An 18,289-nucleotide genomic window follows, 5' to 3' on the forward strand; every position below is an offset into this window, starting at 1 on the left:
TTATGAAAATTTTCTGATGGGAGAGACTGACTGAGGGGGTAACTGGGTCTTGTTCTGATGGGTGGGGCCATGCTTATTAAATCTTTAATCCAATTTTCTGTTGATAGGGCTGTGTTCTCTCCCTATTATTTACCTGGGGTGAAACTATGGACTTCCCTGTGGCTCAGATGGTAAAGGATCTGCATACAATGCAGGGGACCCATGTTTAATCCCTCAGTCGGGAAGATCTCCTGGAGAAGGAAATGGCCACCCCCTCCAGTACTCTTGCCTGGAAAATCACATGGATGTACAGTCCATGGGGTCGCAAAGAGTCAGACATGACTGAGCAACTTCACTTTCTTTCTAAACTATGGTGGAGGTAATGAAGATAATGGCAGCCTCCTTCAAAAGGTCCCATGCATGCACTGCTACACTCAGTGCCCCCAACCCTGCAGCAGGCCACTGCCAACCCACACCTCTGCAGGAGACTCCTGGACACTCAGGAGCAAGTCTGGGTTAGTCTCTTGTGGGGTCACTGTTCCTTTCTACTGGGTCCTGGTACACAAAGGTTCTTTTTGAGCCTTCCAAGGATCTATTTTCCAGTCCTGTATAAGTTCTGGTGGCTCTATGGTAGGGTTAATGATGACCTCCTCCAAGATGGTTTATGGCATACCCAGGTCTGCTGCACCCAGAGCCCCCGCCCCTGCGGCAGTCCACTGCTGACCCGTACCTCCACAGGAGACACTCAAACACAGTTCTGTCTCAGTCTCTGTGGGGTCTCTGAGTCCTGGTGTTCACTAGGTTTGTTTGAGCCCTCTGAGCATCTCTGGCAGGTATGAGGTTTGATTCTAAATGTGATTTTGCCCCCTCCTACCCTTTTGCTGGGGCTTCTCCTTTTTCCCTGGACATGGGGTATCTCCTCAAAGTCCCTCCAGCACTGGGCAGCTCCCACTCCAGTGCCTACCTTCTTGCTGGGGCTTCTCTTCCTTTCGATATGGTGTATCTCCTCATAGTCCCTCCAGCACCTCACAGCTGCTGCTTTCTCTACTAGTACTATCCAAATTGTGTTTCATAGAACACCAGTGTCTTGTGGGATATTAATTGCTCCTACTCAAAAAGGAACTGATACTTTACCAGAAATGATGTCCATTCTGAGTTTGAATATATATCTCGTATTTTTTCCCAACTGACTGGGTCTTTGAATAACAGTGGGTGACACGTTGTTGGTTATGTGTTTCTTTTTGTACAGAAGGAAGCATCCATCCTTCCTTCTACGCAAAAAGAACTCTGAATTTCCCCCAAATGTCTGATCTCATTTCCCAATTGTGTCAAATATATTTCAGGAGAGGCTTGATCCAGATTGACCTAAGTTATGGTGGCCCCATTCTCATTGCTTAGTTATTCTTGTGTGATAAGATTCTAGCAGTGATAAATGAAGGTAAATGTACTCTTTCCTTTAAGACACAAAGAAAAAGATCACTTTACTTTTAACTTATATCTGAGTATCATTTTTGCAATTGTTGCAAGCCTCTTTCAAACAAGGTTGCAAAATTTTGTATTGATATGAGTGGATTTTATAATGCCTGCTGATTGAGGTGCAAGAGTGAAGGAGATGGAAGAAAGATTTGGATACTGATGAGGAAGAACCAGCAGAGAAGAAAATTAATGGTACAGGAAAGAGTTGGGGATGATTGCTGAAGAGATATTTTTGAACAGGTTAGAAGAGCTAAGAGATAGGGAGCAAATAGATTTAGATAGGAGTATAGATAACCCATGTATGTTGTCAGACAGTAGGGAAGAATTTGTGGGGAATGAATGAGGATATGTGAGAGTATTTAGTGGTGAGTCTTGAAAGCTTTCTTCTAATTTTTTCAGTTTCTGGAGTACTGTATTTTTAATAATTTGTTCAAGGTCACATCACTCATAATGGAAGAAACAGATTCAAATTCAGGAATCTATTGGTATGTTTTTCCTGTGAACATCGTAGCACCTGAGATTAGGCAGGTATTAAAGACAATGTTGCCAAGAAAATATTAAAAAAAAACAAAACAAAACTCCTTTATTAATAGAACCTCGGTTATTTTTGTGGTGCAGATGTGCACACATCTAGGCATTCAATTGTAATTGATCTAATACATATATCACAATTTGATTCCTCACTTTTCCAGCATCACTTGCAGATACATGTGGTCCAACTCTGGACAATGAATGAGGTACACATTTGCTATGAATCTCTCTGGAAAATGTTTCTTTCCCAATTAAGAGACCAATGTGGTTTGCACTATCTCTGTCTCATGTTTTCCCCATATGTCCACATTGAGCCTTCATGATGGCTGGAGCTACAGTGGCCATCTTGCCATTATTATGAAAGAAAAGATGATTTTAGAATGCCTATATTCGAGGTTGGTGACTTAGAAAGAAAAAAGCCTGGATTCCTATGGCATCACAGAACAACTGAACTACTTGTAGAAAAATAAATGGCAATTTAAATTAGTGTTATTGGGAACCATCAATGTAATTCTAAATGATATGGCCAGAATTCCATCATTCTTCAACTTCTGGGAGAAAATAAAGAGAACTAAAAACTGTCAGCTATGATAAAATCCTCAAAATATATATATATTAATTATGAAATTCTAATCTCATGATTCTGCTGTTTTCTAAGAAATGCAAAAGTAGTTGTAAATTTTTAATTAGGATAGGAGATAAATCCTATTACTAAATGTTTAAGTAATGCTTGCCCCTGGTCATTTAGAAACCTTATTCATTTCATGTACAGCTGACACAGTGTATTTTAAAATTCTTAAACAAAATTAACTTTATATTTACTTGAATTAGGAGAAATTAGACATCAAATTAAAAGTTTGAAAATTAAGATGCGTCTAAGTGAAATCTATTTTTTTAAATGGGAAATTCCCCTTAATACCACTTTACAGAATTACATAGGTCAATTGGCATATCAGGAGAAAGTATTTCCAAGCATATTTCAATACAAGATTTTATGGTATAAAATTGAAAAATAATTTAAAAGTTGCTGCTGGCAAAGTGAAAAGAAGAAAGATTCTGAATGTTTCCTAATTGAGTCAATCCATTGAATTACCCAATTCAGAAGCTAATTTACTTATGATTTCTTATTATGCAAGATGATAAGTGGCCATATTGGTTAAATGACTTACTTGAAATTGCTGTTACTTTTAGCCAATGTGTCCTAACTGATAGAATATTCTAATAACTCTAGAAAACACTATATTTAACAATACTAAATAATCTTGTTTGTTTGGAGAGTTAGTTTTAATTTTTTTATTTGTTTACTGCAGAACTTTACTAAGCCTTTACTATGGTAAGATACATTTTGTATTCCCTAAGCAAAGAGTAACAGTACACAGTGCTTTGCATATTTATTTGGTCATGGAAGTTGTTACCTTAGAAGCTCTTCTTCCTACAGACAGTACCTAAAACACATATTAAATGGATCTAGCATTGACAGAATCAGTGTCTTAGCCCTAAAATAGAAGGGAAAAAAACCAAAACATCTAAAAATCTTGGCATGAGTTTAAAATTGGTATTCCATTGATAGTTGTGTATTTTAGACAAGCATCTTGATTTCTCTGAGGCTGTTTCTTTAAATTGGGGGCAAATAATAGTACCTATGTATGGTGCTGCTGGGAGAATTTACATGTTGACATTTATTGACTACCTAGAACACACTGAGTACTCAATCATTGATGACATTCACAGTGATAGTATTATTAGTACTACCAGCAGTGTTAAAGGAATTATTAAAGTGATATTTTAACATTATTATGTATTTCATTTATCTGTGTTGTCTCTGACCCTGAGCAGGCCAATAAATTTCTGTTGCCATATTTGATGATTATTCTGCCCATGTAGTATATTATAAATCTGAATTTTATTGGATCAATGGCAGAATAGGAACAAAGAACCAAGTTCACAAGTTGCTTTTTTAAAAATTATCCAAGTGCTACCGTGAGAAATTCCCTGAATCTGTAGCTTGATAGAGAATGCCATTTGAGTTGTGGGATTCCAATTATTTGTCTAGCATTCCAGTGCAGAACATGCTATTTTTCTCACCTAAATAAATGGAGTTGTAGAGTCAATTTATTGTATTATTGGTAGGAAAATAGGGCTGTTTCAGAGAATTTTACTGTCTATCCCTTGCTATACTAACTCTGACGTCACATACCAAGGACTCAGTTTTGGGGTTACTCCAGCTACTATGTATGTCCTTCAAAATTTCCCTCACAGACTGGAAAAATGCCCACTGGGAAAGCTTATAGACCAAGTGGATGCATTTTATTTTATTTGTTTATTTTTAAATTTAAATTTATTTAAGTGGAGGCTAATTACTTTACAATATTGTATTGGTTTTGCCATACATCAACATGAATCTGCCACGGGTATACACGTGTTCCCCATCCTGAACCCCCCTCCCACATCCTCCCCATACTATCCCTCTGGGTCATCCCAGTGCACCAGCCCCAAGCATCCTGTATCCAACCTGGACTAGCAATTCGTTTCATATATATTATACACGTTTCAATGCCCTTCTCCCAAATCATCCCACCCTCTCCCTTTCCCACAGAGTCCAAAAAACTGTTCTATACATCTGTGTCTCTTTTGTTCTCTCGCATACAGGGTTATCGTTACCGTCTTTCTAAATTCCATATATATATGTTAGTATACTGTATTGGTGTTTTTCTTTCTGGCTTACTTCACTCTGTATAATCAGCTCTAGTTTCATCCACCTCATTAAAACTGATTCAAATGTATTCCTTTTAATGGCTGACTAATACTCCATTGTGTATATGTACCACAGCTTGCTTATCCATTTATCTGCTGATGGACATCTAGGTTGCTTCCATGTTCTGGCTATTATAAACAATGCTGCGATGAACATTGGGGTACACGTGTCTCTTTCAATTCTGGTTTCCTCAGTGTGTATGCCCAGCAGTGGGATTGCTGGGTCATAAGGCAGTTCTATTTGCAATTTTTAAAGGAATCTCCACACTGTTCTCCATAGTGGCTGTACTAGTTTGCATTCCCACCAACAGTGTAAGAGGGTTCCGTTCTCTCCACACCCTCTCCAGCATTTATTTATTGCTTGTAGACTTTTGGATAGCAGCCATTCTGACTGGTGTGAAGTGGTACCTCATTGTGGTTTTAATTTGCATTTCTCTAATAATGAGTGATGTTGGGCATCTTTTCATGTGTTTGTTAGCCATCTGTATGTGGCCCATGTTTTGATTGGGTCGTTTATTTTTCTGGAATTGAGCTGCAGGAGTTGCTTGTATATTTCTGATATTGGTTGTCAGTGGATGCATTTTAAACCAGACCTTAGCCAAGCGGTGCTTAGGACCTGTTCCTTGTGTTCACCACTAGATCTTTATGCCCCACATGTGCTTCATTCTCACTGGGAGCCGTAATGATACTCAGGTCTCTGGGTGTCAGTATCAACTCAGCTGCTGTGCCCAGTAGTCCTCACAGGTGGCGCTAGTAGTAAAGAACCCGCCTACCAATGCAAGAGACAAGAGATACAGGTTCAGTCCCTGGGTCGGGAAGATTACCTGGAGGAGGGCATGTCAATCCACTCCAGTATTCTTGCCTGCAGAATCCCATGGAGAGAGGACCCTGGCGGGCTACAGTCCATAGAATCAGAAAGAGTCAAACACAATTGAAGCAACTTAGCACACATACACCCACTACACAGTTACCTGAGTAACCCTGGGAATGGACAGGGGAATTGTCAAAGCATATACTTTCCATGGTATTGCAGGGTCCACTTATTTTTTTCAGTTTGTGCCAGATTTCATTTTGACTCAGATCCTGGAGCTGAGCAATGTGTCATATTTTATCCATGCAATCAAACTCAGCTTCCTGTAATTCCATTTGTGCCTTTTTATTGTGGACATTAGGGAGCACCCTCATTGGCTATCTATTTTCCCCCAGCATTACCATGCTTGTTTCTCCCTCAGGATTCACTCCTATTGCCCACCCTTCCATCCATGCCCTCCTGTGCTTACAGTACTTGCAGTCTCCTGGAGTCTTAGGTTGAAGCACCACCACATAGTCTTTATCATTTCTGTGTCCCATGGCCCCCATTCCCCGTTGAGACCAGCTCTTTTGTGGCAGAGTTAGTGCTGGACTGCAGAGGAGAGTGACCTCTGAATTTCTTACTGATGCAAGTGTCCCTCTCGGCAGCATAGTCCTGACTGCTTCAGGTGGGTGATGTGTCCTCTGGACTCTCCTGTGGAACATAACCCTGGGTCCTCTGGCCTTACCATCGATGTCCTTTCCAGTATGCCCACCTGTCTGAACCTTATGTCTTTTTTCTATCTTCTTAGAGGAAAAATTAAGTATTTCAGTTTTACTTCATATAGGCCATTCTTACTTCAGCTTCTAGATTCATCCTAGCAGCAAATTTGCCCTATCGGTTGGGGTCCTTGTTAGGTATTACATCTCATATCTTTGGAATTATTAGTCTGTGCTCAATTTCTGGCTTTTTGTAACCCCATGGACTGTAGCCTGCCAGGCTCTTCTGTCCATGGGATTTTTCAGGCAAGGATACTGGAGTGGGTTGCTATATCCTCCTCCAGTGTATCTTTCTGACCCAGAGATTGAACTTGCATCTCCTGTGTCTCCTGCATTGGTACGGGGATTCTTTACCACTGAGTCATCTCAGTGAAGCCCCATATCTTTAGAAAGTAACTCCACATTAATAATATTTTAAACATTCAGTCTTACTTTCTGCCCTCTTTGATGAAACAGAATTCTGTCTTACACATAGATACTCCCCAGGCTCTTACCTGTACTTGCTAGCTAATACTTGCATCATCTTCAGAATATAAACTCTTTTCTTCCTGTTGGATCCACCATATGCTAACTGAGAAATTTTGAGCTGGAATTAACATCAGATAATTGATAGATATAAATCTGTAGGAACAAATTAATGCCTCTTATTAATTATTTTCTGCTTTCCTTATATATATATTGAAAAACTTATTCATTATTCTTTTTAATTGATTTCCTTTCTATATTGCAATTGTTTTTTCTATCTTTCTGAAGATGGAATTCACTTGTTTGGTAATGTTTGCTATAAACTATCATGGTATGAAAGTAAATTCTGTTTTGGATTACTCAAGAGACACCAATATAAATGTTTTAAAAACTTTAATATCTTTTAAGTGATGGTGTATCATATGCTTTCCTAGTTTTTCAAACTTGATTGACTAAGAGGGAGCCTGATTCTGTTGACTGCAGTCTGGAGGCTCTGTAGTCAAGGTGAACTTAAATCCTGAACTTGTGGCTTATCAGCTCCGTGGCTTAGGTATATTATAAAAGGCCTAACATAGTTTCCACATCTAAATAAAGGGAATATACTGTCTATCTCATAGAGCTGATATGATTGTTCATAAACTAATTAATACAGTAAAAGCACTTAGTGTAAGACTTGGCATAGATATGTACTAAACAAATAGTAACTACTGCAGGATTATAATGAGATGTCATATCTTTTCTTAGTTATTACTATTTCCAGCACATATTTTATCATCAAATCTTGGCTCAAATTCTAGACTCTCCATAAAATATTCACATATAATTACAGTTAAAATTATTTTAATTTGCTGAACTCTAGAGAGGTTTTTCTATACCTTGCTCATGTCACTTGTATACTTATTTATTATATTTTGATATTCATAGAATATCATGTATCTTAGAATATCATATGCACCTTTGGGACAAGCATTGTTTTGAATATATATTATTCTCTACCCCATCCTTACAGTATCTTACATATATCAGGTGTTCAAATTATATTGATTTGAGAGAATAGCATTGAAACATATATATTACAATAAGTGAAATAGATCGCCAGTCCAGGCTCGATGCATGAGACAGGGCACTCAGGGCTGGTGCACCAGGATGACCCTGAGGAATGGGATGGGGAGGGAGGTGGGAGAGGGGTTCAGGATGGGGAGCACACGTACACCCATGGCTGATACATGTGAATGTATCTCAAAAACCACTACAATATTGTAAAGTAATTAGCCTCCAATTAAAATAAATGAATTAATTTAAAAAAACAAAAACAAAATATATTATGTAAAATAATTAAAATGATGAGCACTAAATCCTAGTGATTTTACCAACAATAAAACAATTACAACTACTGTCTACTCACCATGGTCTTATAATGTTAAAGTGAGATAGAAATTATGTGAAAAGCAAATTAGGGAAAAAAGTAAAGCAAATGTAGAAGTTAAAGTAAAATCATTATCATGTGCATTTGTCTCAAAATTTCAGATGGTTACTTTTGTGTAATGAGTTTGATTAACTGTTAAGGACAGAGATGTAGTAAGATCATACTGTTGAACAATGCTAGAGTCAGCCCTCAAACACGTGTGTAGTCTATAGCAAATTCTTAAACTTTTGAATCAGGAAAATAAGGCAAGTTTTACAACTTCTTCCTTCTAACTTTAATCATCTCCTCTCCATAACTAAGTGAATCAAAAGAAAAAAGTGTGCTGTCATGATGATGGATCCTTCGTAAGGCTTGTAATTTAGCCTCTCTTTCTAACTAGGACATTTATGTATATAAACTATATGATCCCTTACTTGTCTAAGTAGAGTATGTGAATGAGAGTGGCTTCATTACTCTTCCTCTTCTTCACATAGCTTAGTAAGCTTCACATAGCTTACATTTAAGTACACCTGCATATACGTTTTAATTATATATGAAAAGAGCTTGAAAGTCATTCTTTTAGACTTTCCTTGGATATTTATCCCCAAAGAACCTTGAGAATCCCCTGGACTACAAGGAGATCAAACCAATCAATTCTAAAGGAAATCAACCCTGAATATTTATTGGAGTGACTGATACTTAGGCTGAAGCTCCAAAGTTTTGGCCACCTGATGCAAAGAGCTGACTCAATGGAAAAGACCCTGATGCTGGAAAAGATTGAGAACAGGAGGAGAAGGGTGAGACAGAAGATAAGATGGCTGGATAGCATCAGCAGTGCAATGTACATGAGTGTGAGCAAACTCTGGGAGATAGTGAAGGACAAGGAAGTCTGATGCACTGAAGTCCATAGGGTCTCAAAGAATCGGACATGACTTAGCGACTGAATACAAAAGCAACTATTTATTTTTTTGTATTTGCAATCTACTATAAAGTGGCAATGAGAAAGTATTATTGACCCCACCTCCAGCTTATTTTTGAAGACTCTGAGAAAAACTAACTTAATGCCAGACATGAGGTAAAATAAAGCATATTCACAGTAGAAATGAAATCCGTCATTACACTGTCTTCTCAGATACACACACAAAATACTGACAAAGATTCACTTTTTGAGGTATAGTCTTTGGACCTATGATTAACGATAACATTCTTACTCCTTGGAAGAAAAGTTATGACCAACCTAGATAGCATGTTGAAAAGCAGAGACATTACTTTGCCAACAAAGGTCCGTCTAGTCAAGGCTATGGTTTTTCCAGTAGTCATATATGGATGTGAGAGTTGGACTGTGAAGAAAGCTGAGCACCAAAGAATTGATACTTTTGAACTGTGGTGTTGGAGAAGACTCTTGAGAGTCCCTTGGACTGCAAGGAGATCCAACCAGTCCATTCTGAAGGAGATCAGCCCTGGGATTTCTTTGGAAGGAATGATGCTAAAGCTGAAACTGCAGTACTTTGGCCACCTCATGTGAAGAGTTGACTCATTGGAAAAGACTCTGATGCTGGGAGGGATTGTGGGCAGGAAGAGAAGGGGACGACTGAGAATGAGATGGCTGGATGGCATCACTGACTCGATGGACGTGAGTCTGAGTGAACTCCGGGAGTTGGTGATGGACAGGGAGGCCTGGCGTGCTGCGATTCATGGGGTCACAAAGAGTTGAACACGACTGAACTGAACTGAACTGAAATAAACAACTATAGTATAGAACTGGGCATTTTATTGGTTAGCAGTTGGTGTTTCCAAACTATATTTTCTTGAGTGTTTTCAACATTTCTCTTCTGATAATTGCAAGAACATTTTACTAAGTTTACCAATGATTTATTTCTGATTAGTTTGAAGTAATAGAGAGTTTGAACCTATTCCTTTATGGGAAAATATCTAGTTCTAGAAAATTCAAAGAACCACTTAATCAGTAGGTGCAGGTTTTAATAATATAAATGAATGCCTCCCCAATTGAATAGTTTATTTAACACATAGCTTCTATTTTATAAGAACAAGAATATATTATTTTTGCATCCTCTAGAAAAAAGCATAGGTAAGGTGAAGTCGCTCAGTCGTGTCCAAGTCTTTATGACCCCGTGGACTGTAACCTACTAGGCTTCTTCGTCCATGGGATTCTCCAGGCAAGAATACTGGCGTGGATTGCCATTTCCTTCTCCAGGGGATCTTCCCAACCCAGGGATCGAACCCGAGTCTCCCGCATTGGAGGCAGACGCTTTAACCTCTGAGCCACCAGGGAAGCCCAGAAAAAAGCATAATAGCTAATATAATACAAAGTTCAACTAAAAAGGTATTTTTATTGTTTAATATTTTCATTTATTTATTTGGCTGTCCTGGGTCTTATGGCATGCAGTGGGTAGCCTTTCCCTTCTCCAGGCGATCTTCCCAAACCAGGGATCGAATCCAGGTCTCCTGCACTGCAGGTGGATTCTTTACTAGCTGAGCCACAAGGGAAGCTCAAGAATACTGGAGTGGGTAGCGTATCCCTCCTCCAGGGGATCTTCCTGACCCAAGAATCAAACGGGGTCTTTTGCATTACAGGCGAATTCTTTACCAACTGAGCAATAAGGAAGTAATTATAGTTAAATGAGGTCATAGAGTTTAGGCCTTGATCCAGTATTGGATTACTATTTTACGAGAAGAGACACCAGGAATTCACTCTTTCTCTCTGCCATATGAAGACACAACAAGAAGGCAGTCATCTGCAAGCCAAGAAGTCACTAGGAATCCAGTCAGCCAACAACTTGATCTTGGACTTCCCAGCCTCCATAATTCTGAGAGAATACAATCCTGTAGTTTAAACCATGCTGTCTGTAGTATTTTTGTTGTAACAGCTGAAGTGACTAATCAGATGACACAGAAATTATATCCAGAATAAAGGGCTTCCCTGATAGCTCAGTTGGTAAAGAATCTGCCTACAATGCAGGAGACCCCAGTTCAATTCCTAGAACCCATTTGATTCCTGGGGTGGGAGGATCCCCTGGAGAAGGGATAGGCCACTCCAGTATTCTTGGGCTTCCCTTGTGGCTCAGCTGATAAAGAATCTGCCTGTAATGCAGGATACCTGGGTTCAATCCCTGGGTTGGGAAGGTCCCCTGGAGAAGGGAAAGGCTACCCACTGCAGTATTCTTGCCTGGAGAATTCCATAAACTACAGTCCATGGGGTAGCAAAGAATTGGACACAACTGAGTGACTTTCTCTTTCACTTTCAAAGAACCCCAACCACTCACTAAGAAACCCTGAAAAGGGGCAAAAAATTTGGACACAGGCACTTTTGTTTCAAAGATGAAACAAAACAAACAAATGGCCAGCTAGAATTTGAAAAGACAGTGAACGATTTTTAGTTCAGTTCAGTTCAGTCGCTCAGTCGTGTCCAACTCTTTGCGACCCCTTGAATCACAGCAGGCCAGGCCTCCCTGTCCATCATCATCTCCTGGAGTTCACTCAGACTCACGTCCATCGAGTCAGTGATGCCATCCAGCCATCTCATCCTCAGTCGTGCCCTTCTCCTCCTGCCCCCAATCCCTCCCAGCATCAGAGTCTTTTCCAATGAGTCAACTCTTCGCATGAGGTGGCCGAAGTACTGGAGTTTCAGCTTCAGCATCATTCCTTCCAAAGAAATCCCAGGGCTGATCTCCTTCAGAATGGACTGGTTGAATTTCCCTGCAGTCCAAGGGACTCTCAAGAGTGTTGTTAGTTAAGGAAATGTAAATCCATACTACAATGAGGTACTGATAAATAACCACTAAAATGACTTTACAAATATTAACAATATCAAGTGATGGAGAAAATGTATCTTTTAGCTTTATTTATTGCCTTTGTGAACTTAAATAATATGACTACTTTGGAAAATGCTTGGCAGTTTCTTATAGAAAATATTATGTACTTATTCTGTGATTTAGAAATTCTATTACTAAAAATGTATTCAAGTAAAATAAAAGCATGTGGACAGGTAAAACTTATATATAAATGCTCATAGCAGCTTTACTCATGAACCAAAAACTAGAAATAATGTTAATTTGTATCAATAGGTGAACAGATAAGTAAAATGTACTATATCAATATGATATAGTTAGCAGTAAAAAGCAATAAGCTATTAATACCAATGCATAAAAACTATATGAATAAAACTCAGAAATATTGTGAAAGGAGAAAATAATCAGGCATAAACAGTATATAAACTGTATGATTCCATACACATCAAATTCTAGAAATGGAAAAGTTTATATGGCAGAAAAAAAATCAGTGATTTCTTGTTATGACAAGAGGGTACAGGTGCTGATTGTAAAGTGGTACAAAATGAACTTTTGGTGATGATGGAAATATTCTATATCTTGATTTTTGGTAGTATGGACATACTGTGTGCATTCATCATGTTCATTTGAAGTTTACACTTAACTAGGTGAGTATATTATTTGTAAGTTATACCTCAGTATATTTAATTTTAAAAAGACGATTTGTAAACTGTATTTTATTTGCATATGCAACTATTGTTTCTGTTTATACCTGAGAAGTTGCAAACACTGTCTCTTCCTGTAGAGGGCAATGTTTTAAGAGGGTCATTTTATATTGTATGCATTTTGATTTTTTTTTTTTTTTTTGGTAGTGTGGTGTGGCATGCGTGATCTTAGTTCCCTAGCTAGGTATCTAACCAATGCCCCCTGTAGTGGAAAAGGGGAGTCTTATCCACTGGATTGCCAGGGAAGTCCTTGCCTTTTGAGTTTTGAATTAAGTGAATGAACCTATTTTTTTTTTTAATCAAGTGAATGAAACTATTTGTTTTGTTATATATTTTCTTTATATCCTAGAATCTAGTACCATTCCTGGAACAAAGTAGATACCCAGTAAATGTATACATTTTTAAAATTAAGGCTAGGAATTGAATCATGACTCATAGTTTACTGCATATCGAACATATAATCTTCAAAACATCACAGAAAAAAGGATTTACTGGATAGTATTTCAAGCATGTACTATTTTAGTATAATAATGGAAGAAAATATTGCCAAGTATCATTTGTTCTTTCAGTATGCTACAAACTGATACACTGGGGTCAGCAGTGATGAATCTTAATACAGTAAAAATGTTTAAAACATTGGCATATCTTCTAGATGAACAGAAGCTCTTAGAATCTATAAAATAGAACGTTCACTTAAGTCAAAGCACATGAACAACATATAATGGTTAAGATAGATCCTTTCCATAGAAAATGGAATCAAATGAAAAACCAACATGTAATTTACTGACAGCATTCCTGAGGGCTAGTGAATTCAGTTCTTCTTATAAAATACATCTTTGTATTTTATTTGTTACTATTTTCATTTTGTTGTTTGATTATAGAGACATTTATTACCTAATCTACTATGTGTGAAGGAACTTTTATATCAATAAAAATTACCTCATTCCTATGATTATAGGTGTTAATAAATCAAATTATACTAGAAATAAATTTAATAGTTAATTTTTACTTCTCTTTCAAAATTATAAATTTAGAGAATATATTTCAGTATTAGAAAATTTACTTGCAAAACATAATTTGAGACTACCTAGGAAGGTTGTTGATTGTGTTTTGTGATTCATTTGATTCTTTTGAATTTGTGCTGCACCTGCAATATTGTGTGTATTTTTGTGTGTATTTTTTTCTCACTGTGTTCTTTACAGGGGACACTAACAAATTGAAATGTGTAAAAAAGAGAGCAACCTGTGTAATTAGTAGATAGAAAGCTTTATTGCTGATAGTCAGTTCTCTTAAAGATCACCAGAAAAAAAAAAAAAAAAAAAACTTGTGGCTGTGGCAAAGCTGAATTTATTAGACTAACTCCAGGAAGGGTGAACCTATCTTGAGAACATTTTAACATTGTATCGAAACAGGAGGAGTAGTGAAGGGATGTCTATAGTGTTTTAGGACATGGATTCAGTGATTTTAGGATGGAGAACAGGTAGAATAGGCAGGGTTTATGACAAGTTTTCTTTGTCTTGGTAGGCCAGATATAGTGATGGTCTTGAAGAGACCCTTAATCAGCAAAGTATTGTCCTAATAAGCAAGATATTTACTTTGGTTCACAGCCTTGCTTAGCACGTGAGTGGGTGCTTAGTTTCTCAGTCATGTCCAACTCTTTGCAACACCATGGACTGTAGCCCACCAGGCTCCTCTATCCATGGGAATTCTCCAGGCGTGAATACTAGAGTGGGTTGCCATACCTCCTTCAGAGGATACTCCCAACCCAGGGATTGAACCCAGGTCTCCTGCATTGTACACAGATTCTTCAACATCTGAGCCACCAGGGAAGCCCCTGAATACTGGAGTGGGTAGCCTATCCCTTCTCCAGGGGATCTTCCTGATGCAGGAATCAAACTGGGGTCTCCTGCATTGTAGGTGGAATCTTTCCCAGCCTTGTTTATCTTCAGTTCAGTTCAGTTCAGTCGCTCAGTCGTGTCTGACTCTTTGCGACCCCATGAATCACAGCACACCAGGCCTCCCTGTCCATCACCAACTCCTGGAGTTCACTCAGATTCATGTCCATCGAGTCAGTGATGCCATCCAGCCATCTCATCCTCTGTCGTCCTCTTCTCCTCCTGCCCCCAATCCCTCCTAGCATCAAAGTCTTTTCCAATGTGTCAACTCTTCGCATGAGGTGGCCAAAGTACTAGGGAAGAGTAAATCTGTTTTGTCTCAGAATTTTTTAGCAAAAGGATGAAAAGTGTATTGGTTTTGTAATAGTGACCCTAAAGTAATGGTCCCAGTTCTATATCTTGGTATCCTAAAGAAAAATTGAAACACTGAGGAAGTGTAATAAATGTAAAACATTCATGAAATTAGCTATGCACTACTTGAATGCGATCTCAAAAATGACAGAATGATCTCTGTTCGTTTCCAAGTCAAACAATTCAATATCACACTATCCAAGGTGATGCCCCAACCACTAATGCTGAAGAAGCTGAAGTTGAATGGTTCTGTCGTGACCTATAAGACATTCAAGAACTAACATCCAAAAAAGATATCCTTTTCATCATAGGTGCAGTTGTGCAGTAGTTTGAGCATTGTTTGGCATTGCCTCTCTTTGTGATTGGAATGAACACTGATTTTTTCCAGTCCTGTGGCCACTGCTGAGTTTTCCAAATTTGCTGGCATATTGAGTGCAGCACTTTCACAGCATCATCTTTTAGGATTTGAAATAGCTCAACTGGAATTCCATCACCTCTACTAGCTTTGTTTGTAGTGATGCTTCCTCAGGCCCATTGACTTCACATTCCAGGGTGTCTGGCTCTAGGTGAGTGATCACATCATTATGATTATATACGAAGGGGACATTTCATGCAAAGATGGCTTCAATAAAGGACAGAAATGGTATGGACCTAACAGAAGCAGAAGACATTAAGAAGAGGTGGCAAGAACACACAGAAGAACTGTACAAAAAATATCTTCATGACTCAGATTATCACAATGGTGACAGACTTTATTTTCTTGGGCTCCCAAGTCACTGCAGATGGTAACTGCAGCCATGAAATTAAAAGACACTTGTTCCCAGAAGAAAAGCTGTGACCAACCTAGACAGCATATTAAAAAGCAGAGACATCACTTTGCAGAAATATGTCTGAATAGCAAGCTACGGTTTTTCAGTAGTCATGTGTGGATGTGAGAGTTGGAACATAAAGAAGGCTGAGCACTGAAGAATTGATGCTTTTGAACTGTGGTGTTGGAGAAGAGTTTTGTGAGTCCCTTGGACAGCAGGGGCATCAAACTGGTCAATTCTAAAGGAAATCAGTCCTGAATATTCATTGGAACGAGTGATGCTGAAGCTGAAGCTGAAGCTCCAATACTTTGGTCACCTGATGTGAAGAGCTGACTCATTAGTAAAGACTGATGCTGGGAAAGATTGAAGGCAGGAGGAGAAAGGGATGACAGAGGATGAGATGTTTGGATGGCATCACTGACTCAGTGGACATGAATTTGAGCAAGCTCCGGGAGATGGTGAAGAATAGGGAGGCCTGGTGTGCTGCAGTCCTTGGGATTGCAAAGAGTTGGACATGACTCAGAGACTGAAGAACAATTGCAGATCACAGGCTTTTTTGTGATTTCATTATGAAGCATTGCTTAGACTTCTGCATTCCATTGTTTGGGGGTATAGCTGATATTTTGGCTTCCTTTTCTTAATAAATGAAGCTGTGTATTTAAAATCCAAAATCTTGTAGAAATTGGTATACAAGAAAAGCATGTCTCAAAAGTCTTTGTGTTTCTGTCCTTTCATTTCCCCAACAAATATAAACCTCTGAATTAAATAACTATTGACTTTCCTGACTCCCCAAGTTGTTTCAATTTGCACAAATGAAGAATGTTTTCTTTGGAGTAAAGCTACTAATTTGGATGCAGAGCTTCTCTGGGCTAAGTGCAGATGTACTTTAAGTGTTGTAAATATCATTCTTGCTATTTTATTAAAATGAGCTATTACATAGTCTTGAGCTGTATTCTAGCCAGATATCCCTTGACATGATTCAGATATAGGTATTGATGATATAGATAAAGACACAGATATAGAACTTTGCTGCCTCTACATTTGTTACATGACTATTTATTATTTCCATAATATTAATAATAAAATTAAAAGACGCTTACTCCTTAGAAGGACAGTTATGACCAACCTAGATAGCATATTCAAAAGCAGAGAGACATTACTTTGCCAACAAAGGTCCATCTAGTCAAGGCTATGGTTTTTCAAGTGGTCATGTATGGATGTGAGAGTTGGACTGTGAAGAAAGCTGAGTGCCGAAGAATTGATGCTTTTGAACTGTGGTGTTGGAGAAGACTCTTGAGAGTCCCTTGGACTGCAAGGAGAGCCAACCAGTCCATCCTAAAGGAGATCAGTCCTGGGTGTTCATTGGAAGGACTGATGCTAAAGCTGAAACTCCAATATTTTGGCCACCTCATACAAAGAGTTGGCTCATTGGAAAAGACTCTGACGCTGGGAGGGATTGGGGGCAGGAGGAGAAGAGGACGACAGAGGATGAGATGGCTGGATGGCATCACTGACTGATGCACATGAGTTTGGGTGAACTCCGGGAGTTGGAGATGGACAGGGAAGCCTGGCGTGCTGGGATTCATGGGGTCGCATAGAGTCAGACATGACTGAGTGACTGAAATGAACTGAGTAATAAAATATTTGTCTTATAAATAGTAGTATTTTTAAGTTTCAATATTATTCAAAATTGTGTACAGAGGTGTTTTTATTTTTCTTTCTACTGAGTAGGAGAAGTGAGAGAAAAGAGTGCTGAGATACTATTAATTAAAAATATTCATCTTTAGTTTTGAAATACAGTAAAAAATAAAAAAGAGCTAAGGAAATGAACTCCAAATTTAGGTTACCGGCATTCAATTCTCTTACTCCATTGTATTGCTGAGATTGAGCATTGTTTAATTAACTTCAACTCAGTTCTCTTATCTGTAAATTAATAATAATATTAATTCCTAAGTGTTGTAGAAAAATCAAATCATATAATAAATATGGAGCATTTCACAGTGCCTAACATACAATAGACACTGAATAATACTGAATCTTATGGTTCCTGGAGATCCTCTTTCCTTTTCTGTTCCATTGAGCCAGGTACACCCAGAGAAACACATTTGCACAGGGACACGTGCATACTTTTATCATCCACATTTAGCTTTTGACTAGTGAAGCTCTAACTGTGTAACCTGGTTCTAATTTGGTAGTTGGGGGAAGATTTTTCCATAAACTTCATCAAATGACTTGTTCAAGGACTTATTTAGAACTTTTATCTTGGAATTGCTGCCAAGAATGGGTTACAAATGCACAGCAGAAACAGATAAATATTATAGTCTAGAGAACTGATTCAGCATACCTTCCTGTAGAGCAGTGCACTCTCTTAATGGTGAATTAAAATATTGGTTTAGTTAGGAACTTGCTATCTGTGAAGTTAGAAAGCTGTGCTTAATGTTCTCTCTAAGGAGAACTAACTTTAAATTTTCTGCTACTTCAGAGTTGTGGAGTACTATACAGAAAGTGAATTAAAAGTTTTAAACTAAAAAAGTAGAAGAAA

The sequence above is a fragment of the Ovis aries genome, chromosome 18, assembly GCF_016772045.2.
Source record: "Ovis aries strain OAR_USU_Benz2616 breed Rambouillet chromosome 18, ARS-UI_Ramb_v3.0, whole genome shotgun sequence".
Taxonomy (NCBI): Eukaryota; Metazoa; Chordata; class Mammalia; order Artiodactyla; family Bovidae; genus Ovis; species Ovis aries.